Here is a 27,672-nt window from a genome sequence, read left to right as displayed (position 1 = left end):
TTTCTGAACAGGAGATGCTTTTCTGGGCAGCACATTGCCACCTACCAGCAGCTTGGCTGAGCAGCACATTCCCCTTTATGGCTGAAGCATTTCCAACTGCACTGAAATGCAACGGGAACGGTGGAAATAACATGCAACACTGCAAGCTGCACTTAGCAAGTGCAGATGGAGATCTCCCTGGGCTCATGCAAAATAAGAAACTAAGGGCATGAGACTACCACATGAACTAGACAAAGCCCAAATTTCAGCATCAACACTAAAAGGAAATTCAGTCTACCTTCATGGTGGTTTTGTAGCTTTACTTTTAACACCTTTCCATGCACAATCACTGAGTGCATTTGAGAGACCAGTAGCATTAGGGTTTTTAAGTAGTTGACCATGTTGCAAGGAGTAGTCTGATGCTTAGCAATTGTTTAGAAATTCAGACATAATTAGGCAGTTCCTCCAAATATACTGTTGTGCAGCAAATTGTTTAGGAGAATGCAGCTACAACAAAGAAGCTTCCAGAAAAATCTGAAAAATCTACCTGGCCATGTGATGAGAAATTCTAAACTGCGTGAGTCTTTAAAACGTGATCAACTTTTATTCCTTTCTTGCAGGGAAATAAGAAACTTTTTCAGTGTGCTCAGTGACCAAGGTGTATCTAGTTAAGCACATGGTTTCATAAATCCAAGCTCTTGAGGTGCTAGCTATTCTGAGAAAATAAGTCTTTGGAAATTTCTTTATGAAGTCTTCAATCTGAAAATATTTTATCTAAAAAATGCTACTTTTTAAAGTCTTCTGTGCATGAGCAGATTGACTATGAATCTCTTTTGTCACACCTGTAGAACTCTATTTACCATATATAAGCTAACAGTGACAAGCACTCCTTTGCTCTGCTCTGGGCTAAGAGCCAGCTGAAGTCAGCTGCAAGCAGCTGGCTTGGCTCCGGTGCACCTTACACTCTTTCCCACCATTGAATTATTACCAAATTCATCTTCTTAACAAGTCATCAATCCTTCATTCTGCTGCCCTGTGCTGCCCTGAGAAGCTGTCATCAGCCCAAGCTTTTCCTGTTGGTCTCTGCACATTCCCTAGTCTTTCCATTTTTTTTCCCAGCTGTGGATAACATATTGAAGAAGGATCCTGTAAACATCTGTGTCAGGTTTATCATTCATTTTAAATGAAGATACTGTTTTAGTATAATATCCAAGCTGGTAAACTCCTGACAGACTCTCTGAGATGCAGTTTCAGCACTAAAGCAAATAGGGAAACCAGAAGCTTCCTTATCAATTGCATTCTATAACAAAGAGAGAGACAAGAAAAAAAATGTTTTAACAGAGGGGAGCTTGCAGAATGACAGGCAAGTGGAAGAGAATCTACTAGGAAATGCTACTACGGGAGTGTCTAAAAATAAGTATTTCTATTTTAAGATTGAAAGAAAGCACAAAGTACTGCACGACTACGTCCTTTTGTGCAACAAACGTGCCAAAGATCTATTTTTTGATGTGTTTGTTTTTTAAAGCAATTATTTATACAAATAAGAAAAATTGAAATATTGAAGTGAAATCTGCAGCTTAGGGGTTGAACAAGAGCAATTCAGTCCCTTATCCATAAGGACTGATTCACTGTCCTGGAACCGCCTCAAAATCCCAGTACATCCTACGCCTTCTTCCTCTTAATCGAGTAGCAGCAATAGTTCAGACCCATGGGCCATCTAGGTCGCAGCCAGAGAAAGAGATATCCAGTGCTATCCAACAGTCATTTGCAATATTCCACAAAGGAAAGGGCAGCCAGCCAACAGACAGTAGCCTGGATTTGGTCTGTAATTCACACTGATTAAGGGTACAACAATGATGACCTCTGTCTGATATCAACTACAGAACACTGACATCACTGTTCTATGCCTTAGCTTTCAGTTTGAGATGGCTAGACAATAGCTGTTGAGAAATACTATCAGCTAAGATAGTATATCTTAACATACAAAATAACTTTAACTAAGAAGCAGAAAGATTTCTTGGATTTTGGCAGTCCTGGCTACCAACTTGAAAGGAAATTGTAAATATAACAAACACTCAGGATAAGACCTGAGTTTCGTAAGAGGACTGTAGATTACAGCCAGATATTTGATTGAAACAAGGAGCATCCTTCTATCACTAAGTTTCGTTAGCTAATAAATTTTCAAACTCCTATCGAGCTGATGAAAGTCACAAACAAAACACTGTTTTTGGTGGCCTTCCTTAAGCACAACGGCGGTTTCCCAGATAATATTCCTCACAGCCTCCTCATCGTCTAGCACTTATCTTCTGTTTGACTTTGACTATGCTATTATAATAAAATGCATTGCAGAGCACTTTACCATTAAGCTTTAAGTCTGTGAAGCATGTTGCAATGATCTTTTTTGCTTGTGTTAAAGGACCATGCCAGATTTAAGAACATGACATCTCATGGCATACAACTTGTCATTTGGAACACAAATGCATGTTGCAGTATGTCTGGTCCAGAAGACAGAAGTTTCACATGGTGAAACTAGTAAATTAACCGATATTGCAAGATGACCTCAGATAGCTTCACTGCAAAACACTCCCTTTCAGTAGACTGATTTAAGTAGTCAGAAACAACTTTCGGAGAATGAACCACCAAAATAAATAAAAGCCTTTTGTGTCCCATATAACTTTAAAGAACCAAGAGCCATGTCAAACAGGTTGCACATTTTTTATCTCAGGTGTTCCTTGGTAAAGAAAATATACCAAGTTTATATTATTTCCATAAAAGGTCAGCTTCAGTGAAATTTCATTTCTCCAAGGCTAAAGAAAAGAAGAAGAAAAAAAAAAAAAAACAGAAAAAGAAAAATTAATCCAGGCAAAGTTTAGCTACAGTTGCATATTGTACACAAAAACTACTCTCCGCCTCCCACCCCTACATCCACCTTTTAAAAATCAGCTTGCCAGTTGCTATCTCCAACACATTCCTTGAGAGTTGAGGCATATCTTCTAATTTTTGCTATTTTCTGAAGCACCGGACATGTGCCATTTGCAAGCACCTTTTAAAATAGAGTTCTCCAAGGACAGCTTATGCAGCATGCATCCAAAGTTTTAATAGAAGTAAAGGCAAAGACAGCTATTTGAGAACAAGATACGGGTATTGATCCATTAATAGAGTTTTAATCTTCACATAGATTATGATTAGACATTTTTCCTGTTTTAATAATATATTACATGAAGGATGGAATAACATTATACTGAAAAAGTACATTTGCTTCCAATTTGATTAAACGTAGTCTGTCAAAAATACTTTATCTCCTCCAGTATTCTTCCCCTTAAATTTTTGTTTCTTTTGTTCTTAATAAGCACAAAGCCAAACGTTAGTGCCCTGAAATCCTTTAAGAAATGGAAATTCAATCCTCAGCACACATGCTTTTGTCACACGTTTCTGGTTTTATTTTATTACAAGCCACAGCACCAACACAAAGCTTGAGTACAAGCACAATATTTCATGACTGCTGCAAAGTAAGCAACAAAATATAAAAATCTGTTTAGTAAAAAACTCGAGCAGTGTCTGCCTAGCTATAGTGGTGCTTCAAATATCTTCGGATTAGTGCCAAAGTAGTGCAGTATATGATTTAACAAGCACTTCAAATGAAGTGTTTATTTCATTGGTTATTTTATTTCATACACCATTCCCCCTAGATCTGCTAAAACATTTGAGAAACAGTAAAATGTAGTGGCAGACACACTAAGCCATACAACAATCTACTGAGGACTTTCTCAGACAGAAAGCTACACAAGGAATAAAAATGAATAGCAAAGAAAAAAAAAAAAAAGAATATTGTAGTATGTTCAAGGAGCCAAGGATGTAGGCAGAAGAGGAGTGATCTTTTGGCATAAGGAATAAATTTAAGAAGCAACAGCTTTAGCTTTTAGATCCTGCCTCATCTGAACCAAGGCTTGTTGGACACTGTAGAAAAAATTGTTTTGATGTCCACAGGTTAGCAGTACTTTGCCTGAAGCCATCCAGGGGTGAAGCCTGATTTTTTCTTTGCTCAGGCTGCCAGCACATAAACCTGAACAGAAAAGGTGAGGGCCATCAAATTAGAGCAACAAATTTGCTGATTCCCAGAACACAAAAGACAAAATACCAGGAATCTTCAGCAGAGATGTATCCCAAAGCAAAGAAGTGGGAGGAACATATACTGTGGAAGTGCTTATTTCACCCTTTCTTTTTCCTCCAAACCTTGTAGACTTACACCACACATAAAATAAGAACAATGATGCCTCTCTAAGTATGGGAATGGGAAGAGGGAAGGCTGCTAGGCACAATGGTCAGGAATGTGATTCCAAAGCCAAACATAAACACCTATAAGTTTGTGACAGATCATCTAACCAGACTGCTTCTGAGGAGTGGAAATAATAGAGGCTATCTTATAGAGATGCTTTGTAGTATTGATGATTCTCCAGGCTCTTATTTTTTCTTCACAACAAACTGCATTTATTAATGCTTCTGCATTTGCTCTGTTCTAAATTCCCTAACTACTTGCATCTTTTCCTCATGTAGGGTTCATTTTGAGGGTTCACTTTCTTTCTTTCTTTCTTTCACATACACACATTTTTAAAAAAATGCAAACCACAATGAGCTGAATATTAGTTGGACTCTAACTACAACTCTACTAAGCTAGTAGTTTTCTGTGCCTACCAGCAATTGACATCCATGCCTTACTAGAAGTACATAATCTACAAATTTCATAGGCATGAGTAAGAAGATGTCAGCTGTCCAGTTGCCTGCCTGTATGAATAGCTCTTCCCCTTTGTATTCTTTTTCAGCAAGGTTTTTGACCCATTCTCATCAACTCTTCCTATTAAAAATGATATAGAGGAAATTTGTTTATTCATTTCTGACATTTGTGGGAGTCTTGTTCATTCGTTACTAACAAAATAGAGCATGATTAGTCATTAGCATGTTGCCTAGCAATGGCAACAAAGAAAAAAAAAGAACCTCCAGTGCTCTGCAGCAGGCACAGTCCTTTGAAGTGTTAATATTAAAATTTCTGAGAATGCAACAGAGTTCCTGTGCCAGACAAACAAACAAACAAACAAAAAAGTGAGGAAGAGGCCTGCAAAAATGGAAACAGAAAGAGGGAAGGGAGACATTTCCTCAGTTTTCCTGAAATTTTTAATTGGTATTACTCAATCAGTTGTTAGCATCATTATTTTTAATTGCTATTACTAACTTTACAAATTAAATACATTATTTTGTAAACACACTAGTCCTTCTCTGAGAATGTGTTGGGAACAGCCCTGAGCAGGAAGCACCTCTCCTATGAAGACAGGCTGAGGGAGTTGGGGTTGTTGAGCCTAAAGAAGAGAAGGGTCTGGGGGGACCTTACAGTGGCCTTCCATTACCTAAATGGGGCCTACAGTAAAGCTGGGAAGAGACTCTTTATCAGGCAGTACAGTGAAGGGGACACGGGGTAATGGTTTCAAATTTAAAAAAAAAGGTACATTTAGATTAGGTACTAGGAAGAAATTATTTATTCTAATGGTGGTGAGGCACTGGAACAGGTTGCTCTAAGAAGCTGTGGATGGGATGCCCCTGGAAGTGCCCAAGACCAGGTTGGATGGGGCTTTGAGCAACCTAGTCCAGCAGAGGGTATCCCAGCCCATGGTAGGGGATCAAACATGATGATCTTTAAGGTCCCTTCCAATACAAACCATTCTATGTTGATAAGACAGGTGGAAAATTTAACCCCTTAACTAATACTCTTAAGCGTTGAGTTTGGCTCCTAAATTCACTAGGAGAATATGGGAACAAACAAACAAACAGACAGAGAGACAAACAAACAAAAAAACCAAAACCAAACAAACAAAAAAACCCTTTGAACAGTCTTTCTTGCCATTTCACTTTAGCTGCAGTGACTCTGAATCTAAGCATAGTCCTGTAAGAGTTAGGAGGAGGTGGGAAGGAATAAGTAAAGGAGCAATAAACAAGATAGCACTTTACCCTGAAATTAATTCAGATCCTATGAAAGAACAACCTTCACGTGACAGACTTCTGGGTGCCATAAAAAGGTGGTTGTTAGAATATTACAACAAATTTCCATAAGACTAGAAGCTTTGTGCTATCTCATTAACATGGCTAAAAAAGTAAATATCACTCCTGCAGAGGTTTTAAAAAATATTAAACAACAATAACAAGGAAGCTATGTTTCAAAAGAAAAAGCCAACCTTTTTTTTTTTTTTTCTGTGAAACAGATGCTAAGCTTTCCAACAAAATTTACTCAAAGAAAACAACCTTTTTGTTTTGAAAATTAATTTATTAAATGCTCTTTTAAGGTTTTAGAAAATAAATACTTAGTGATCAACAACATATTTCCAACATATGGCTTAATTAAATCAAATTGATTTGTAATCTTACAAAGATACTAAGGAATAAAACTAGCTCCTTAGCATTTAGAAAGGTCGCTCTTTTTTCCCCTGATTAAAACTCATAATTAAATTACAGCAGCTATGTTTTTCATCAAGGAAGTAGTTAAATTACTAATTTTATATAAATACATTACATGCTAGCTCAATAAATTAGAAAGAACAAGGATAATCCGGTTAGAATCCAATTCAGAGGAAACTGTGGGCGGATGGCCATTTACATGAGAAAGCACAGGATAAATAAGGTTCATAAATTATTCACAGCTCACCAACAAAATTTAGGGCATCAAATCTTTTTAGAAATTAAATGAGAACTGCTGGCAGAGTGATTCAATTTATTCCCCCTGAAGGGAGAGAAAAAATAATTTCCAATCTTCTAATAATTCTGATTTCTTTATTTTGTCAAAATTACCCTAAAAAGGAACCAGTGACACATCACACTGTCACCAGTACTGGTATTAACCGTCTTGCTACAGTTCCGATGTTTCAAGGCAGATAACATAAGATTTTTTTGATTAAGTCTTTCATTTAATTAATGAATAAAAATGGCTGGTATTCCATTTTCTGTGTGAGTTACTCACATTAAATGGAATTTGGCCAATTCAAAAGCCAAATTTTTTTTGCAGCTTTAGAAAACTGCTGGTAGTGAAGTAACAGTCTGCAACCCTGTCAGAAAAGCAGTCTGTGGTGTGCATCAGAACATTCTAACAAGCTGGTTTTTAAGCTGTTCCTAAATCTTCCTCTGTTCAGGATCTGAATCTACCACTATTATACTATGTGAAAAGTTCCAAATTTAGGTGTTATCTTAAAACAGAGTAGGGCTTTTCACCTCCAGAATCTTTTTTTTTTCTTCTTTCAAAAGAAGAAGAGCAAGACTTTGCTCTCCCTCCTTCCAGCTAAGCTAAGGTTCTTGCTTCTTGTGCCGCAATAAAAGTTATGATGTAATCCTTATTTTTCCACATATACTATCAAGGCTTTATTAAATTAAATCTTATGATTAATATGGCAGTTACAGAAAGGAAGCTGCTGTCATCATACAAGGAAGCATTTCCAGAACCATTACTCTCTTCCTCCCTGCCCTGCCTTCTTTAAGCCTTTTCCTTCTTCATGCCCACACTGTTTACAGAATCTGTCTTCAATAGCTAGTTAAAGCCAAGAAATATCTAAAAGGGAACGAATTGTACCTGCTTCTTCAATGCCTGAAGAAGGTGCAAAGTTCTGCAAAATCTGTGAAGTGTGAAGTATAGGAAGGTATTTGAAGCACAAAATCTGTCATGAAAATGAAACAGGCTGAAAAGGCTTTGCTATTTTGAGGCACCTCACAGGACTAGTCAGATTAGTGAGTTAGTTCTGCACAGAAGCCGTTTGATTTGTTTAGAATGTAGTAATTTCTTACCGTATTTACAGTACCCCCAAACCATGTATCTCTTCTCTTTCTTTTAGGAGGTAAATAATGGACAGAGAAAAATGGCTTCTCCTTTCCCGTACAAACTAAGCCTGGGCCATAAAAACAAAAACAACCACAGATTTTACAAGTTTCTGAAGTTGTGTATTTTTAATGTATTTGTTGTATCTGCACATACGGATTCAGTATTTATGTACTTGCAGACTGTTATGGTTTAATTTGACACTTCTCATCTTTCAAGTGGAAAATTTTTAATGATGTGTAAAAGTCAAACATAAAATTGTGAACAGGATGGGTTTTTTGTTGTTTGCTTTTTTGTTGTTGTTTGTTTGTTTTTGCAATCATTTTTAAGCATGTTTCTTGAAAGAATCTTCCCTTAGTCCTACCCATACTTAAAAAGGTTTTTCTATTTGTCAGTGTTTGCTTCATTTAAACAAGCTGGTACCTCGATTTTCTAGTGCACTTCAGCACACTGAAGTCATTCTGACTTCAAAAACTAATCTACCTGCCTGTCTATTTCATGAGTAATTAGTTACCAACTACTTTTATTAAGAAGCAAAACAAAACAAAACAAAATGTAATGTGTGCAATGAAGTGACCTGGATTGTTTTCTGATAGATAATCTATGCAAGTAGATTGAGGACAGTATCTACCCTAGACCTCCACTGTAGAAGAGCAAACTTGGCTAAGATACAGGCCTATGGCACCAGGTTTCATATTGGTCTATGCAGATTATGAGGTATTTTATCCTACAGAAATAAATTACTGTTCTAAATCTTCAGAGTACAGAAGAACAGATCAGAGTGCAGTTTTGTTACATTCAACAATAAGCAGCCCCATATCATTTTAGAGCATCTAACAAGTTTTTCCACCCTCAGCCTTTGACAAAGATTTCATTTTACAGACTTTTTACCTGTTGAAATCTTTTGGATACAGAACCAATGACTTGATTGATTCTTCTACTGATTTCTTGTGTAAGTTCATCCTTTGTATAACAGGAATAAAAAAAGATGAAGCACATAAGAATTCAGCCTCACCTTCACAACCAAAGTAGATTGTTTGCTGACTCTCAATGTCCAATCTGGACTGTGTGGATATTTGCCAGGCTAGACTTAAACAGCAGAATATGAAACGTCATAAACTCATATTCTGTTTCAATTTTTCCTCTTCTCAAAAGACTGACAGCAGAAGGTGGTCAAAATAATGGTATTTAACATGATCGAATGATTGCATCTGAACTTCCCAGCTAACCTTCTAAAGGGGCTAGTGCAATCTTTGGTTTGGGGCAGAATACAGAAAAAATAAATAAATTTTATTGAAAATTATCAGTGCACTTATGCTGCAGTCACTAACCTTTCAGATAACTGAAAACCCTTTCCAAATTGTGGAAACTACGTTAAAATACTTGAAGTCTTCACGGATTCTTGCCTGCTAGCTGTCTTAATCTCTGCTAATACAACTGTATACTTCTATACTACTAGCCCTGCTATGGAATGTGACAAATTAGTATTTTAATTTGGGACAGTCACAATAGCAGCTTCCACTGGCTATATGTATATTTGGTAATCATCATTTTCAACTCAGATAACAAGAACTGGAAAAAGAGTCAACCGCTCTGAGCAACCATATATTCATGATATGTCCATCCCTGGAGATATTAAAACTTGACTGGACAATTCACTTAACAAGCCAATCTAAACTGATCTGGCTTTGAATATGACAGTTAACAAGATGTCTTTCAGAGACCAAATTATATAATTCTGATTTCTGTTTTGTACAAGTCCAAGCAAACATTCCCAGCAAAGACATAATTTTTTCCACTTACAGGTTTGGTACTATAGAAATGGACTGTAGGAGCACACATATTGATGTGATGGAAATATAGAAGTTCCTGCATTGTGCCTTGAATTGGTGTTACAGCAAGACCACAGGGACAGACTCTGAAGAGTTGAAGACTTCTAACAGTATATAAAGGCAGTTCTCAGTGCTTTTGTATTCTAACATATGATGTTTGGATAGATATTATTTCCTCTCTTCATTTTCAAAATGCATCATTTTTCTCTACTCCTGCACAGAATTTGATACAACATGGATTTTAAGATATTTTATCTGCTGTATCCCAAACAAAAATTAATTTATTCTTTTCCATGGGTAGAGAAGGAAGGAGATGACACTGGCCTAAAGCACTTGACTTTGCCCTGCATCATGTAATATTTCAAAATGATGCAATAGGAATTTTCTTCAGATGGAATCATTCTGTCATCAATGGTCTTAGCCTCAGATGTATCATAGCATCTATCTTCAGTTCTCAAAAATGTCCATGTAATCTCAATGGAACAATGATCCTTGAATCACAGAATAGCAGGTGAGACTGGATACAAAAGAGCCTTTCAGCTTGTGCTCACCAAAAATGTTATGACTATATTTCACAAAGCCATCTTCATCACTTCTTTCCTATTATGTCCATCTCTAGCCTCTACCACGCCCACAACTCTTCCTCTTACTACCACAAACTCCGTTTTGAAGCCAGCCTATTCTATCTGATCACAACTGATAAGCACTGGCTGTTGATACTTGTCTCAGCTCAGCACAATGAGAAGCCAATGACAAGATAAAAACAGATCTGTTCGAGAAGCAACTCAGATGATCTTCCAGTGGTACAAACTACAACTAAATATACACTCTTCCTTCAGCTGGAAAGACAAAATATATGAGCCAACCCTTGACAATCATAAACATGAGCTTTGAACTCGGCAACCAACACTACCCTATTAGCTTGCATATCAAACACATTTCCAGGGGTTCATAGACAGAGATCAGAAAGCCAGTCTAATAAATATAGTTCTTGCCTTTGAAGTTGGAAGTGTTGAGGCCTACTTTGATTTATTTTTGCTAACAGAAACTGCACACATAGTTGAAAGGGAATAGTTAAATAGTCAATAGCTGTGATTTTGCCATAGCACACACTCGTTCAAGTTATGGCCTATTTTATGCTACTACCAGTTCAAAATAATTTAAATAGCTCTGACTAATTTAAACAAAGCAACAATAACACAGGCAAAAAAAAAAGCCCTCTCAGATGCCATTAGTATTTATGTAAGGTATCCTTCAGCTAGTGTATGTATTTTGATAAATAGATTCTTCATTTAGTTAAAAGAAATATTAGGGTACCCCAGTAAAACAATCCAAAAGTGAAACCATGAATTTGCAAAGTTGCTTTAGAATTTGACATTTCTGCTATTGGATTTCAAAACATATGTGGTATTTGACAACAATAAAACAAAATTAAAAGACCTTATAGTATACTGGGAATTACGCACTTATGATTGTATATATTCTAGAAAACAGCTTTATTTGTTGTTTTCATAACTACATACATTTATAAAACAACAGCAGAGAATCAGGAGGTAAGTACTGATATAAATATTTAGGTGTATCTCTTTAAATACAAAGCAATTAGCCTTGATAATAATTTTGTTCTTCTGTCATATGTGAAATGTTGACTAAGATAATGGATGTCATTCCCATATGAATCATTATACTTACATATTTACAGAGGAGAAAGTTTCTTTGTTTTAGAGATAAAAACACTAAATTGTGATCCTACTTGCTTAGTCTTTGCGTTGAATTTAATCGGAAAATTTTGTCTGACAATTCCAGATATTTAATACACATACAGCTGAGGAGCAAAAAAGTAAATAAACAAACAAACAAAAATCTGTAAGATCACTAGAACTACTAGTATAATACACAAAACAAGAAGTTTAAATATAGTTTTAGGATGAACAAGTAGATGTTTTAAATGAGTACATTTGGATGTCGGCATTCACACTGATCAGTTTAAAATGGCTTCTGTCAGAGAGGTAGAGATAATTGAGCTTTCTTTAGCTGGCAATCTTGAATCTGAGTATTAGTCACTTTTTCATTTCCAAAGTCATTCTTAGGGAGAAAAAAAAATGTTTTTTTTTATTTATATATTCAGCTGTTCGAGACATTTATGCATTAATATAGAAATTAATGCGTTAATATGGAAAAAGCATTATGTTTCAGACTGAATATGTGTATGGAGAAAAAGAAATAGGAAGTTTTTATGATTAGAATAATCAGCTACAATGAAAATAAAATCTGTAACTAAAAGAAACCAGCAGAAATCTTTGAAAATTGCTACGTAAACTGGTCTGGATGGATAAGTCTGTATGCACAATTAGCAAGAGGGCAAAGTTCTGATATGGACATTTACTGACTTGCTTCATGGAAACGCTTCTTCTGAAGAAGAAGCCAGCATACTCTCTTGTGTTAGAAAGGGCCAACTGCAGTGGGCTGTTTGACACCTATAGCAGTAACACTTTGGTATAAACATAAGCCATCAAGCCAATAGCAACAAAAAAAGTTAAATAAAAATTCACAGGAGATAGTATATGCAACCAGTGCTTTGAGGTGAATTTTTAGTTTTAAGGCCACAGTAGCTGATAAAATGTTAACAACAGAGCTATATGATACAGCTTGTAGAGTAACCTGGATAGGAATAATCATATTTTATGACACCTCTCCATCCCCACTACCTCTGGAATATTGGGTAATCCAGAAAGTATTAAGAGACCCATTTGAATTTCCTCTCTGTCACAGTGAAAATCACAAGGTACTAATAAATATTATATCACAGCCACCCACTATAAGTGTTACTATAACCCAAGGCACTGTATGTCCTTCTCTACTAGCACCATAAATAACAGATTATGACACTCTAGGGAAGGTGGGTGGTTATTTTCAGTTATAAGCAGGATCCATGTTCAAAGAACAGATTACAGATAATTATGTGTGCATTTATCTCTATTAATTATTCATTAATAATTATGCATGTTTATGTCTCCTGTCAGCTCAGCCAGCAAATCACTGTTTTGAAGACAGTCTCATCATAAGACAGCTGGAAGCAAAATGAAGGCTTACACTCCATCTTTCAATAAACAGACACTATGCATTTTGTAGAACCTAGATATCTTCTAAATCAAAGTGTGTTCTACCTTACTAAAGTTTCACCTTCACCTTGTAAAATGCAAAAAGCTGAAACAGGAATACGACCAAAAACTTATATGCTTTCCTGATATTTAAAAAATAAAACATCAACATACATGTATATGCAAAATAATAACTACCAAACAAACAAACAAACAAAAACACTTATTATGAATATTTGAAAGGGTCAAGCCAAAGAATTACTAGAACTTGACAAAACAGTAACAGTCCACAGTCACTTTACTGCAGAGTACTGAATTTCTTTTTAGATATCACTGAAAAGGAATGAAAAGGAATGAAGGGTACATCTGTCTTTTTCCTGTTGGAAAGAACAGAATTTTTTTTGAGCCATAATTACTAGAAATGAGCAACAAAAAGGGAACAGGTCCTTCATATCACTCCCACAGTCATCTATGCCACAGAACCACAAGTTCCAAGTCTGTGCTTACCAGCAGTAGCTGTAATGATAATCAGCCTCAGAATATTGCTGTGTCAGGACAGAACTGAAAATACGATGATTCAGCAAATCATGAAAAAGTTCACTGCTCTGTCAAGAGAATGTCACAAGATTTCACTGTTACATACTTTCCCATCTACTTCAATTATAATGTACATTTTAAAAATAATCTAGTTTATATTAATTAATACTAATTAAATATAAACACTTTACCAAATCAGAGCTATTGCTAGATAAATTTATTACATAAAATAAAGTGTAGGCACTTTGTAGGTACTGAAATCTCTAAATCTTGTTAACAGTATGCACTGAGCATGTATGGTGAATGTGTAACAGGAAACTCTGTACCACAGCATGCCAGAAGATGAAGCATCTTATCTGCACAGTCCCTTCTCAGGACACTTCCCCAGCTGGCTCCAAAGGCAGAGTTGCTCATGGAACTGCCACCTAGGCTGGCCATGACAAGGTGCATGTGGAAAGATAATTGGGAAGTCCCAACATGCTAGTCTTGTGATTTCACCACTGAATTAGACAGTGAGAATCTGCTCTACAATTGTGCACTTCAAGCTTTATCTTTTAAAACTAATCTGAATGAGGTAGGCTTTTGTTTTTATATTACCCCATCAGCTGAAAAGAGTTTGATTCTATCATGCTGTCCTAACTTGGAAAACCTTACCTCTGCAGTCATTTACACAGAATAAGCAGATTCACTCTGCACAGACATCAACTGACATGATAGTTCAGTCTCATTTCTCAACTTTTTTTGCTGGAAACAGTCTCTTTGTACTGTTGAAGAAAATTCCCCTGGAATATACTACTCAATTTTATTCAAATGTACTGTTACTTTTCAAGCATTTCCAGATAAACATACCTTCATTTTAAAAACAGCAACATAGTAACACAGAACACACAAAAGAGGAAGCCGGTGCGTAAAGGACATATGCCTTCGGTTATAAACCGAAATGATAAAGTTATGGGAAAAAAAAATCCAACTTGCAATGCTCTCTTCTTTACTCCACACCAATACATGTATAACTAATTAAAAGGGAAATTTATTATTTCTGTAGCTTCATTTCTTCTACTCTGTTACCACAGAATTTTGTTTTACTTCTGTTATTAACAAAAATGCTTAAGAATAGCAGTATTTATTATACAAATACTGTTGCTTAGTGCGTTTTCTAATACATTTACATTAATTAGGAGGAATTTATGCTTGCACAGAAAATTCAATATATCTTTCCCTGTTGCATTTTGTGTCTCTTAATATCTCTTAGTTTTCCTCCTCCTTTTTCTTCATTTCCAGGAAGTTTCTTGATCTTTGATTTAAAGTCAAAATCTTAAAAGTTTTGGCTCTCCTCATCAAATCATCATCATCATCTAGAAGAAACTGAGAACCATAGCTTGCTTTAGTTTTTTGAAAACATTTTGGGGAAGGAATGGAATAACAATCGTTAAATATTTGTAGTCATCAATATAAAAATAAGCTTTGTTTCTGCTTCATTTCTCTCAGTCATTCTTCACGAATCTTCACCCATCACCACCACAACTAATACTTCATACTAACAGCATCTGCTTAGCATATTCTTTTCTATAAACTTCTTGTGGAAAGCTTTACCTGAACCTTGTTATGTAACTTAACATCAACTTTTCCTCACAAGTCCATTTAATGACATTATTACTTGCAGTCTTGGAAGCAGAAGGCAATCTAATCCTTGTCTTTCGGTTCTACGCAGTATTTTCCCCAGTGAACAACTAGTCTGAGTACAACGATTTACAAATACTGAGCTAGTGTCTTCCTACACCTCCCAGTTTGTCTCAGAAACTATCCTTTCTGAAGGTCTTATTGCCTGGCATAGGACGCTGGTGCAATTGCTAGGCCATCCCTTGTGAAAGCAGTAACTAATGCTCTTCTTTTAAGAAACGCAGCATTCCTCTGAGTTAATAAATACAACTTACCTTGCCTGAAATTCCCTTCTTTTAACTATTCTTGCCATCTTCTCCCAAGTCTGTAAAGCAACAGAGGCCATAAGTGAAGGAAGAAGAGGATAAAACATGGATGGAAACACAAATGGCAGTCACACACTGTGCAAGCAGAGATGCACTTTTCACACTGTGGGAGGCCTCAGTAGCTGTTCAAACAGCAGGGTCTGAGTAAATCTCAGCTAGTCTGCCATGAAGAGAGTTATTACTCCCATTTCCAGGGAATTATAGGCTACCTGGTATAAGAGACTAAGAAGCAAAAGAGGATGATGTCTCGAACTCTCAGCAGAAAAGGTTGTAGCCACATTTTAAATTGGCTTAGAAAAGAGCATCCTGCAAAAGCAGGAGAGCACTGTTCCAGGGCCAGCCTCCTGGAAACCATCTGAGACATCTCTGCAGCTGTGGTCCTGGCAGTGGGCAGAAGGGAAGGCCTTAGCAACACCTTTCTCCAAAGACCTTTCTAAAAGGTTCTGCACATGCAAAGTAATGGCTACTGGTTTATTAATGTGGTTATAGCTTGTTTTGTGATTACCTGAAATACATGAATACGGATATGCATGAGATTTTATGCCAGACCTCCACAAATCCACAAATGAGTTCACTGTGAACTTCTACAGAAGAATTTTTTTTCTTCTAATAGAGAAAATAGTTTACTAAAAATAAATTTAACTGGAAAATACATTACGCTTCTGAAGATCTAGCATGTTGGAACTTTGGATTTCCTGTCAAATGTCATTGAAGCATGAAACAGTAAGATTTGAATCCTGTTTTAATTGAAAATATTGCTACAATTTCAACCAGGAAGCTGCTAACAAAGCTTTCATAATAAAGATTTTAAAACAAAATTGTTTGTTTCTAAACTCTACACATGCACTCAGTTTTATTTTGACTGAAAATGTAATTATATTCTTAAAGGCAAGAATTATATTCTCTTAAAACTGAGACTACTGCTGGATTATGCCAGTTATACAGCCATTTCAAATTCATATTGAGCTTTTTTTTTTAAGAGAAAATAAATACTTCCAAACAATCCTTTGCTTCAGAAAATATAAGCATCCTTTCATGATAAATTTGTGTGTGTGTGCATGTACAAACACGTATCTGCATGAAAAAATAATTCTTCCCACAGTACTTGTCTTCAAGAATCTCACTGATCAATCCCTTATTCTATCATCCCTTATTCTATCATGGCAGCAACTAGGAATTAGTTTTATGCCTTGCAGTAGATGGCACCTTTTGTGTTAATCATGCTACAAAGCTTAAATTTTATAGCTAATAACTAAAATTCAACAATGTGAGGGATATGCTAAAGGCCACTTCAAACTTCAGAATAGCAAATCTGTTTTCTGCTCATGGTTAAGTGTATTTACATTTCTGGAGGCCTGAATAAAGAGGTCCTATTTACACAAAGGGTCAGCCATTCTTGAATTCTGCATATTGAATGGCATATTTTCTTTTGTCACTCATGGTATGGGTACAGGACAAACAACTCAAGTTCAGGATTTCTACAGATATTCTTTACTTTTTGCAATGTGGAGGTGTGTCATTTCTCTGTTGTTAATGTTTTTAATTCAACAACCTTCTTAGCAAAGAGGGAGTTGTTACATAAAATACAAGGACAGCAGTAACATGAAACTACTTAAATTTACAACTGAATTATGTTGTGATATTATTGCACACAGACATGAATTCAAGCAAGAAAATGAAACATTTAATAAAGCAAGATGAATAAAAAATAAAAATAAAAATAAAAATAAAAATAAAAATAAAAATAAAAATAAAAATAAAAATAAAAATAAAAATAAAATTTGCAACTTGTCATGACCACACTTGCACTCCCTCTCAAATCACTTTTGAAACCTGTTTTCATAACTTAACCAAGACTCTAATCTTGACTTCCAAAGCTTGAAGTCATTTTAAAAAATAACCAACAAATCAAACAATGAACAAACAATTCACAAGAATCAACTCACTTAGTTTGCTACACTGTCCTGGGTTCAAATGATATGACTGAGTTTGGGGAATTACACATCCAATATTGGTATACTACAATTTGAACTTTTGAATTTTTTGAATTTTTGATTTTTTTTCATTTATTATTATTATTATTATTATTCCTATGGCTTCACAAAGATGGAAACAATTTCGTTTCAAGGGAAAAAAAAAAGTTTTTCTAGTTAGAAAACATTCTGGTTTAGGCCACTTACTTATTCACATTACACTAAAAGGGACCTCAGCATTTCACATGCTTCATTTCTCAGCACTATGACAGGAAAAGCTGTATCTCTAGATAGTCCTGACAATGATATTTCTAGAATTCTGGTAGGAAAAACTCTAAAAACTCATGGACACATGTAGCCCATTCCTGTATGATTCCATTACTTTTATATATATATTTTTTTTCTTCTGAAGTGTTGTCTGAAGTTCTTTCTTTCAGTTTATATCTGTTACATATCTTAAAATACATTGCCCAAATCTGAAATGGACACCTTTCTCTGTGTAGCAGACTTTTTTATGGTCAAATATCTATGTTTCTAAATATTCAGAGTTTTTCTAAACTTCTTGGACTAAGCAGCTGCAATTCATTCACTTGTACCTAGCAGATAAAGATTTCTAGATCTCTGATCATGTTCATTTGTAGCTTTTGAGACACTGGGGATCAACTATCTGGGGGCTTGGCCAGAGTAATTCAGTTAAAATTCAAAGCTGAACTTTGAAAAAAAGCAATGCTGAGCACTTCCATTACCAGGGCTATAGCCCTGTTCATTCATCAGAGAAACAAATTTGCTAAACATTCCTTCTCTCAGTTAGTTTTTTTCTCTAGTTAGTTTGTTATTAAGCAGATAAATAAACAAATCTAATTCTTGTATATTATTCTAGCACTGGCAATTAAATAATTTCTTTCACATTTTTGTGTTTTGTTTTGTGTTTTTTTTTTTTGTTGTTGTTGTTGTTGCTGTTCTCAAAATCATGTTATTTTAAGTACATTCCATTTGTTCTATTTTTCCTATTTTTGTCACTTTGTTGACTTCTTGATTAGACAAGTCTGTCGCTAAAAATGAAGTTCTCAAGCCATCCACCTTTCTTGTTCTTGCTATACAAAAGTTGACCTACAGTCTGCAGTATCGAATGTTTTATTTTCTACTTTCTAGTTAGGGATTAAATTCTAGACCTCCTGCTCTTAAATTTTCTCTGAACAGAATGATCCCTCTGGTGTTATTCTCATACAGCACATTTCTGAGTTCCTTGAAATCACCTGTAACCTCATGGAAAAGCATGTTTATGTGTTAAAATATGTATGCTCAGAGACAGCTAGATAAAGAAGCCCACTTTATCATGCAACCTTAAATCTGTGTGTGTGTGGTGGTTCTACTGTGCTAGGCAGCCAAACACCACAACCGCTCTCTCACCCCACCCCCCCAATACAGTGTGCAACAGTGTTATCCACCTTTTCTAGGATGCATAACTTACGAGCATCACCTGCTATTAACAAGTAAGCAAACACTTTCAAGCTTGACATTTCTTACAAATTGCTATAATTGTCTCATACGCAGAAACAGAGCAAAACCTGCCTCAGTTGTTCTGTTCATGCTCTCTAATACAACAAAACAAACTAACCAAGCATTTAATTTTACCATTTAACAAATACACTACTTACAAACACGGAGACCACAATACTGGCTTGTGAAATCAAACCCGATCTCCTGCTTGATTATTTACGTTTCAAAATCTGTCTTCCCTACTGAGACTCTACAGAGAGGTTCAAGTCATTGCAAGTTCTAGTGGAGACAATTGCCTATTCATTTGAAACCACATAAGCATATTTCATCTATACAGCTAAAAAAAACCCACCCATGAGATGGTAAGGTCTTGCGGTTTTATTACAGGGCTGCCTATGAATCAGTCGCTATACAGACAAAAAAGTTTCAAAAGTCTTTTATTATCTCTGAATCAGAAGTGATCCAAGAATCAGCATTTTCTCATTTATCTTCCTTCACTGAACATAATCAGGAATCCTCACTGATCAACAGAATTATTTTGCATAGGTTGGCACATCTGGAAAAAATGGATTGCATCACTCTTCATGCTGATAAATATTTTAAATTACAAACAAACTTTGATTATCATACTTATCCACTTATCCAAAGCATAGAGAAGCATAACTAGAAACATGGGAAAATGATATGCATAAAAGCAACAGACAAATGCAGCAAGCATAATTTAGGTGATTTAAAATGTAAGGATTTGGACCTAAGAAATATTCTGCCAAAAGTCTGTAAAATTTGGTTTTATTATTTACTGAACTATAAAATACAAAGTTTAGAAATGTAAATTTTGCACAGTGCAGATGACACACGATGTGAAAGTAAGCAAGTCACTATCACATTCCTTCAGAGACTGATGACGTCTAGTTGCATGATAAATGTGCCTTAGGGAGGCTGTGGTAAGCTCTCATAGGACTAACATGAAGATCAGTGTTTGCCTTGTGGCAAGCAGGTGTTGGAATAATTCGTTAAGTTTTCCTTTAAGAGCACTGTGTAAAAACAATAAGGCTATGCAAAGGAATAGTAAATGTTGTGAAATAAAAGGAAGCTGATTATGCTAGGTGAAAGGCCACAATCTCCTTTAAGCACCTGCAAGAACAACTGCAAAAATGCTGATGTTTATAAAGTAGCCTGCTGGGACTATAATGAAGATGTCAAAACCTCAGGCGGGCAGCCTTTCTTTAGTCCCCTTAAACCATCTGTGGATAATGTGTGGAGGGGGAGATGATCTCACAAACCATGTAATCACAAATTTCGTGTCTTTTAGTCTCTTAAAACAAATATAAAAACAAAGATCAAAGCCACCATCTAGACTGTGCTGATTGACTTTTTGAAGAACAGCCCAAAGCTAGCATAAGCAAGCATTCAGAGTTCTAAACAATCAGTATCAAAAAAGACTAAACAAGAACATGTTTATCTACCAAATATCTTCTTGTATCCTTTTTCTGTTTAAATCTTCAGCCAGCTGGACATTCAATTTATTGAAAGCATGCCTTCATTTACTAAGAACATGAGTATATTCTTATGGATATGAAAATATATATTTATAGACAAAGTAGAGAGAAAATACATATTAAGCTGTACATAAAATGAGGCAAATGGCTGAGAAAATATCTACTCAGGCAATGCATCAGCTGGTTATCTTTATTTTTTTTTTTCTTTCTTTTTTTTTTTTTTTAAATGGGAAGTTTTTATTACAACTTATTACATAGCTTGTAAAGTAATGTAAAATCTCTGATGTAAAGTCTTATATTTCATATTGAAATGCAAAGAACCTGGAATTAAAACTACCACTTAAAGATGATATTTTTATGGAAACTTGAATCCTATCACTGTTTTTGATTCGAAGTGTTCTGAATCATTATTTCTCATAATTACATGCAAATTAACATCTCATATGAACACATGGATTTCTATTTTATTTCATTAAGAGACAGAAAATAGCAATCACAAACAAAAAGTAACTGAACTCTTTCCAAAGTCTGAAAGTCTACAGACAAAATTTGCTTTGGTCTTTCAATAACCCAAGCACTTGCCCAAATTTTTAATCTTTCTGGATCCTGCTTCTCTGCAAGTCTTCCAATGTTTTTGCTAGACATAGCCTGATTTCATATGGCAATAAATATTTAAAACAAGAACAGACTCAAAAGCACAGATTTCCTGCAACAGACACCGAGATTTAACTCTTAGTTTTTCACTAATCCAGGAGCTCCAATCGTCAAAAATAATTTACAGCCTTTTTTGTCTTGGTCCCTCATTAGCTATGCTAAATGTCCTTGGCATCAAGAAATGAAGTAGCCATTTGCTCACTGTAGTATCCTTTGAATGGCTGTAAACCAGTAACATCAGGAAAGGTACTGCTTTGCCTCATTAGATTTATTGAACTAGCAGGGAACCATTCTGTTGCATGACTGAAGTCACTATTTGACTAAGTAAACATTTAATGTATTTTAACTAACGTTTCATGCCTACTCACAGCTTACAACTATTGCAACTATATATTTCAGCCATTTTCCTTTTTTTTCCATAACTGCCTCTGATTTTCTTCAGTCTAAACAAGACAAACTATAAAAAGGTCTTGCTCTGCCAAACTGCCAACCTGCATTGGTAATTTACATATTAATAATTACATACATAAAAGAGTAAAGCATTACTTAGCACAATTCATTAACAAAAAGCAGTTTGCATGTTGCCAGAGTTGAACATCACACAAGAATTGCAAGACCTGTCGCCTTTACATTAATATGCAATGCAGGACTTCAGCAGGTGCTCTACCTCCTGAAATCATTTTCATGAACAATTCGTCATGAAAAGTACTCTGATGGAAATATAATTTGCAATAGAGACCAGTGAAAAAATCAGATGTTGTCTCTGGCAACTGTACCAAAATTTCCAGTCACTTGTATGGGTCAAAAAAAAAATTAAATCCAGTTCCATACCCTCACGTCAAATAAAAAGATAAACTTATTAAGTACTGTCCATAAGGATATGAGTGTTTTTATCTGCTTTTCATGAAAAACAAAGAAAGAAAAACACACGCACCCTATCCCAAAGTATCACCTCTCCTAAGGCTTGAAATTTGCTTTTAATTGAAGTTTTAACACATCTGTGCTCCATTCCTACCTCATCTCTGTGTGCCAATGGTGTCCATACAGAAATACATACTTCATAAGAGAAAAAGAAAGATGATGACAGTTCCCTTGATCAATTTTTAGCAGGCTCCTCTAGGCAGCTGTAGGTTTAATCCCAGAGTCAGAAATTAAGACTAAATCTGTGAAGCAGTGCATTAAACAAATTTCACCCACTATGAGGGTGGTGAGGCAGTGGCACAGGCTGCCCAGAGGAGCTGTGGGTGCCCCATTCCTGGCAGTGCCCAAGGCCAGGCTGGATGGGACTTTGAGCAACCTGGTCTGGTGGGAGGTGTCCCTGCCCATGGCAGAAGGGGTGGAACCAGGTGGTTTTAAGGGCCCTTCCAATCCAAACCATTCTGTGATTCTATGAATTGTTGGAACTGTACTGTAGCATTCCAGCCAAGCTTTGTGTACTGGGTACACGTGGTAAGGGTTTGGCTGCAGGGGTGAGCAGAGCCCAGCAGCTGCCTCGTGTCAGAGCAGAGCTAGCTCCGGCCGGCTCCAAAAGGTTCTGGCTGCTGGCCAGAGCTGAGCCAGAAAGTTTAAATCACGAATTTAATCTTTCCACTTACCACAGCAAACTTCTACGTATGTCACCTGTTGGTTGCTTAGATCTCTTCCTGATGCACAATAGCGCAAGGCTCAATTTTAAAAAGTCCCTTATTAGGAAACCAGGATGAATGTGACAAGGAGGGAACAGTTTATCACTTCATTCTTTCTCTAACTATCTCCCATTCTTCACTTCTAGGGCAGGACGCTCAATTCACTACAAGCAGTAAAAAAAAAAAAAAAAAAAAAGGCAACAGGCTGTAGCCACCAGGAAAAAAACAGCTCTGATGGAAAGCGTTTAAGGTAAATCATTAGCTCCTAGACCTTTTTAAGTCCAGTCAACTGATCTCGTCATAAAATGAAGATGAAAGACATGGTCAATACAAATTCAGAAAATGGTAGAACAATCTGTTTCTTCAGACACAGAACGTCTGCATCCAGCTAGTTTGCAAGTAATCCGATGTGCACAGGAGGATCAGGTGGAGCAGTCAGTTTACTGCAATACTACTTTTCTCAACTTATAACTTTGTAAGTGCCTTGTTTTATCTCTGCTTGTCAAGCCTTTTGTACCAGGTATGTTTTTGTACCGTGCCTTCTGCCTATTCAGGAGAAAGCAGAATGATAAGGACAATATGCTTGCTTGCCTACTGCATGCTACAGTAGACAAATCATGGAAACCTTAAACATGGAAGTTAAAATTTTCATGAACGTCTTAAAAACAATAATAGGAAACTTCTTTAATAGTTGCTATGATCAATCTAAGCACAACTTTTAATTTCCAGACCACTTGTTTTCAATTTTTCATTTCTAGACTATGTCTTTCTAACTGTGGGATGGGAAGTGGACAATAAAATTAAAAAGAATCATGGATGGATTGAAGATAAATTAATACTGATGAAGATATATTTGTATTAACAGGCTGTGAGCTGTGTCTATTTTCAGATTAAAGTTTGCTATAAAAATACGAAGCCAGCATAAGTTTAAAGCCTTCAAATATATTTTGGGTATTTGCATAATTACACTTGCAAATTAAAATTCCACTATTAAATACATATATATACAAGCACACCTTTTTATTACTTTTTTTTTTTAATGGATCGGCACTGGACATTTTCTGTAACAAATCTTTAAATGACGTTTAGATGTAGAGCTTAGTGATATGGTTTAGTGGAGGACTTGTTAGTGTTAGGTCAGAGGTTGGAATAGGTGATACTGGAGTCCTCTTCCAACCTAGATGATTCTGTGATTTTGTAAAATATGAATGACCGTGATTTTACCACACTTATTACAAACAATTAAATATCATGCCAAGTTTATTACATCAAGGCACATATCTTTGTTGAAGAAGATAACCACAATGCAATTTTAACATTTAAATGATAGTACCCAGCACCTCAATTAACCTAGTGCTCATGGCACTGAAAGGAAAAAAAAAAAGACGAACTCCATATGCATCTGCACATTTCTTAGCAAACAGCAAATTAATTCTGAGTGAGCAGTTTTGAAGTTAGATACATCATGCATTTGTGTCTCTTGGTAAGAAGTCAGTTTCTCTCGTATGCACGGTTGAGCTACAAAATAAGGAATTACCAAGCACCTGACCTGTTGTATGTCCACACAGATATGGAAATCAAGCTGAATTGTTTGCAGTTTCTATCTTTTCTAGAAACCCTAACAGAACGCAATGAGGATAACACAGGTTTAATTCCTATTTTCCAGACAAATGGCAGTCCTCCCTCTAACATAGTCTATACTTACGGGTTTAGCTTTAGACAAGTGTACTTCAGAGAACTGAAAGGATTGGCCATCTTAATGGTAACAAAGGAATTTCTCAGAATTACTGACCACAGAGATTCATAGGAGCAAAGAGTAAGAAAAGATTTTGTAAAGGTTTGTGTACTCTAGGAGACCACAATCTCTTTGTCCCCTCCCCTCCCCCACCGCTATAGCCAGAATTGCAAATGGCTCTGTAAATGTCATGGAGAGCTTTTCTGAAATCAATTCTAATAGCTTTGAATATAACTATAATCAGATTTTGTCTAAAGCTCTTGATATGTTCTTTGCACAGGATGGCTATCGGGCACATATAATTGAACATTATATAATAAAGGAAAAATACATTGGCTTTTTGTTCTAGGCATTAGTTTCCATGGACTACTTCTCATTGTATATTACCATTTTCATAAAAGCAGCTCCAAACAGTTGCAAAGACTTATATATGTAGTCATTTTTTTGCAACGCCCACAAGCTTTAACATTTCAGTTGTTCAGAATCTTACTGGCCTATGCCCCTTTCCCCAACAAAGGAAATAAGGGCACAAAAATAATTTCTCTTCTTGTTTTCTAATGTCTTAGAACAACACATATTCTACCTACACCTGAAGAGGCAACAAGTCACCAAATTTCAGGAAGCATAAAGCATTTAAGCAGGGAAGTCATGCATACACTATTTGGCATGTGTGAAAACCATTCAATTTCAAACATTCTTATCTGTATGGAGAATTTAGGCACTTCAGCAATTCCATGCAAATGGTCCAATACTGCTTTCACCATGTTCTCTCTTAAATAATGTTAACCTCATTCATCTCCAGAATCACAAAATTGGTGCAGTTTACTAAAATTTTGAATGAATTCTCCACCTATTTCCAACACTTGCTTGGAAACAGAGCTGAGGGTGACACCTTACCAAATATGTTTCATTTAGAAAAGATTAGAAGACAAAACGTAAGTTTACTGCAAGGATGTACATAAATTTTAAATTAGTTAGAAATATTAGTACACACAAAAAGCAATATACTATTTTGAATAAATTCCTGGTGCATTACTAAGTAACTTTAGGTAAAATAATGTTTATCTAAGAGAAACACGGAATTGCTTTACAGGCAAGGAGTAACCTAAAGAGGGGAGGCTTAGTTTAGATATAAAGAAGAAGTTATTTGCTCTGAGGGTGGAGAGGTACAGCAACAGGTTGCCCAGAGAAGCTGTGGATGCACTTACCCACAGAGAAGATGTGGAACACTTCCCCACCCCTGGAAGTATTCAAGGCCAGGCTGGATGGGTCCTTGGGCAACCTGGTCCTTGGGCACCAGCGAGGTGTCCCTGCCCTTGTCAGGGGGCTTGGAACTCAATTATCTTTAAGGTACCTTCCAAACCAAACCATTCTATGATTCTGGGATTCTCACATCCTCTTTCCTTACTACCCTTTTGGAAGTCAGTACTCTTCAGACAGCTGCAGGCCCTCTTTCAACTTACATTTCTGGGAACAAAAACAAATTTTCATGTTGAATTTATGTCTCACTTTTGAGTATTTGGGCTCCTCAGTGTTGTATTTGTAAATATTTCATTTCTCTGAGTTTGCCCTTTAAAAACCAAGGGCATTAAAGATCTCTTCCTGTTTACCCATTTAAGTTAAAGCAAATCAATGAAGAATCATAGGATCTAAAGTTCTTTTGTTTTTTCCTAAATTTTTTCTTAATCCTCAATATCAGATTTGTCATGGCAAAGAAATCAATGAAGATACTGGTTGAATGTCAGTACCTAGGCTCTTGGATTATTACTACCCTTTTTTTCCCCATAATCCATATTTAGAAAGCTAAAATGTCATATATGACTAGAGTGAACACTCCTATCTACTTTTTTCCCTTTAATACTGTTAGAGAGATCTACAGTTTCCAAAAACTACCTCATCAGAAATTCCTTAGTATCTCTTCCAGACTTCACTGACTCAAGAAACAATGTTATTGACCACACATCTTAGCTTCCTTTCTATTTTCTCTGAACATCATCTTAATTTTTGTAATTACTTTCGTTAGTTAACCTATAGAGCTGGGGTTCAAGCAGATCAAGTTCCTATGTCTAGACATATGTTCCTATGTCTATGAGACTTCCCCCATTCCACACGAACACCTCTATAGTGGCATGCTGACCACAACTAATTAATAATCAAATCCATTCTTCAATGGAGTTACATATCTGGTTATCCCTATTATCAGTATTTATATCTTCCTTTTTCCCTTGCCATTTCTCCTATTACTCTTTTGCTATTTTTACTACATTTGCCATTTTCTTTTTTTAAGTCTTCTTAAGTACTAAGTTAGTTTAAAAGAATTCATTACTTCTTCCGAAGTCTCATTTTTGACACTTTCTTTTACTATTTTTCCACTCTCAATTTGAAGATTACACGATTGCAGTGGAATCTATCCATCATGAAGAGCTTGATTTCGTTGAATGTTACCTTGTAGTCAGGTATTCTAAATGAATCTTGAAGTGATTTTTGTTTCTTTTTTAACTTTTATTTATTTATTTATTTATTAAGGGGATTAAAATAATTTCACCCATATAGCCCCAGCACCTTTCCTAATCTTGGGCAATTACTCGTTAGAGCAAATAATTGTCATTTGTTCCAAGTACCAGTCTTTGCTAGTAGTGACATTGTTACCAGCTTACCGTCCCCCTCCATACTAGACACCCAAAATTTTCTTTTTAAGTGAAAGAATGTCCTTCTAGAGAATGGAAGTTTTTACCCTGACATCTTTTAAGGCACTGATCCTTTATTTCCGTCTTACTATTCTAATCTTACTAATTACTATTTAACCCCCAAACTACTCTTTCCCATTATGTTTTTGTTTGTTTGTTTGTTTTTTTAACATAATTTGCAAATTGCTTTCAGCAAAGCATTAAAGATAATGTTATTTCATTAATTTAAAATTAGTCAAGGTGATTCTCATGATATTTTCTGTTGTTCTTATGCACAAATTGCAAAACACAACTTTTATTAGCCTCACACTGAATTACTTAATTACAGGATGAAATCATATTCAGTAATAACAACTAAAGCACTTAGCCGTGTTCAAGAATGAAGTGAAAATCATTTAGATTCTTGCAAGTGGGTTCTCAGAGTTCCAATACATTTTTAAAGATACTTTTATATCACATAAAACGCATTCTTTTATATGATAGGACAATCCATAACAGAAGAAAATGAAGATCTTCATCCACTACAGCACTCTTTACTCTGAAAGAGAATGTCATGCTATAACCATTACAAAGAATTTCATTATTCTCTCAACCACAGCAGCCACCCAGTGGCTACTCTTTTTAATACTCAGACACGCATAAAACCAGGAATTTAGGAGATGGTCAGAACCTGCAATTTTCAGTGATAGCCTCTTGCATTAAATATTCCTTTTATGTGA

The 27,672-nt window shown here is 35.7% G+C and overlaps 1 long non-coding RNA gene across 8 annotated transcripts in view; it reads right to left on the bottom strand.

Annotated features, from left to right (window-relative positions):
• Positions 1-27,672, bottom strand: part of LOC113841023 (uncharacterized) — a 54,221-nt gene that overhangs the window by 6,464 nt on the left and 20,085 nt on the right. For 4 of the 8 annotated variants that reach the window (XR_011810302.1, XR_011810305.1, XR_011810300.1 and 1 more), the window contains 2 exons: positions 15,230-15,279; positions 14,310-14,660 (listed from right to left, as the gene is read on the bottom strand). This is a non-coding gene — a long non-coding RNA (uncharacterized lncRNA). Of the gene's footprint in view, positions 1-10,990; positions 11,743-13,265; positions 13,364-14,309; positions 14,661-15,229; positions 15,280-21,921; positions 27,492-27,672 lie in introns of those variants that run through there. The other 4 variants (XR_011810307.1, XR_011810303.1, XR_011810301.1 and 1 more) reach the window with 4 other exon arrangements.

The sequence above is a fragment of the Anas platyrhynchos genome, chromosome 6, assembly GCF_047663525.1.
Source record: "Anas platyrhynchos isolate ZD024472 breed Pekin duck chromosome 6, IASCAAS_PekinDuck_T2T, whole genome shotgun sequence".
In the NCBI taxonomy this organism is placed as follows: domain Eukaryota; kingdom Metazoa; phylum Chordata; class Aves; order Anseriformes; family Anatidae; genus Anas; species Anas platyrhynchos.
The sequence above is the reverse complement of the archived record's forward strand: the minus strand, read 5'-3'. Positions and strand labels throughout refer to the sequence as shown.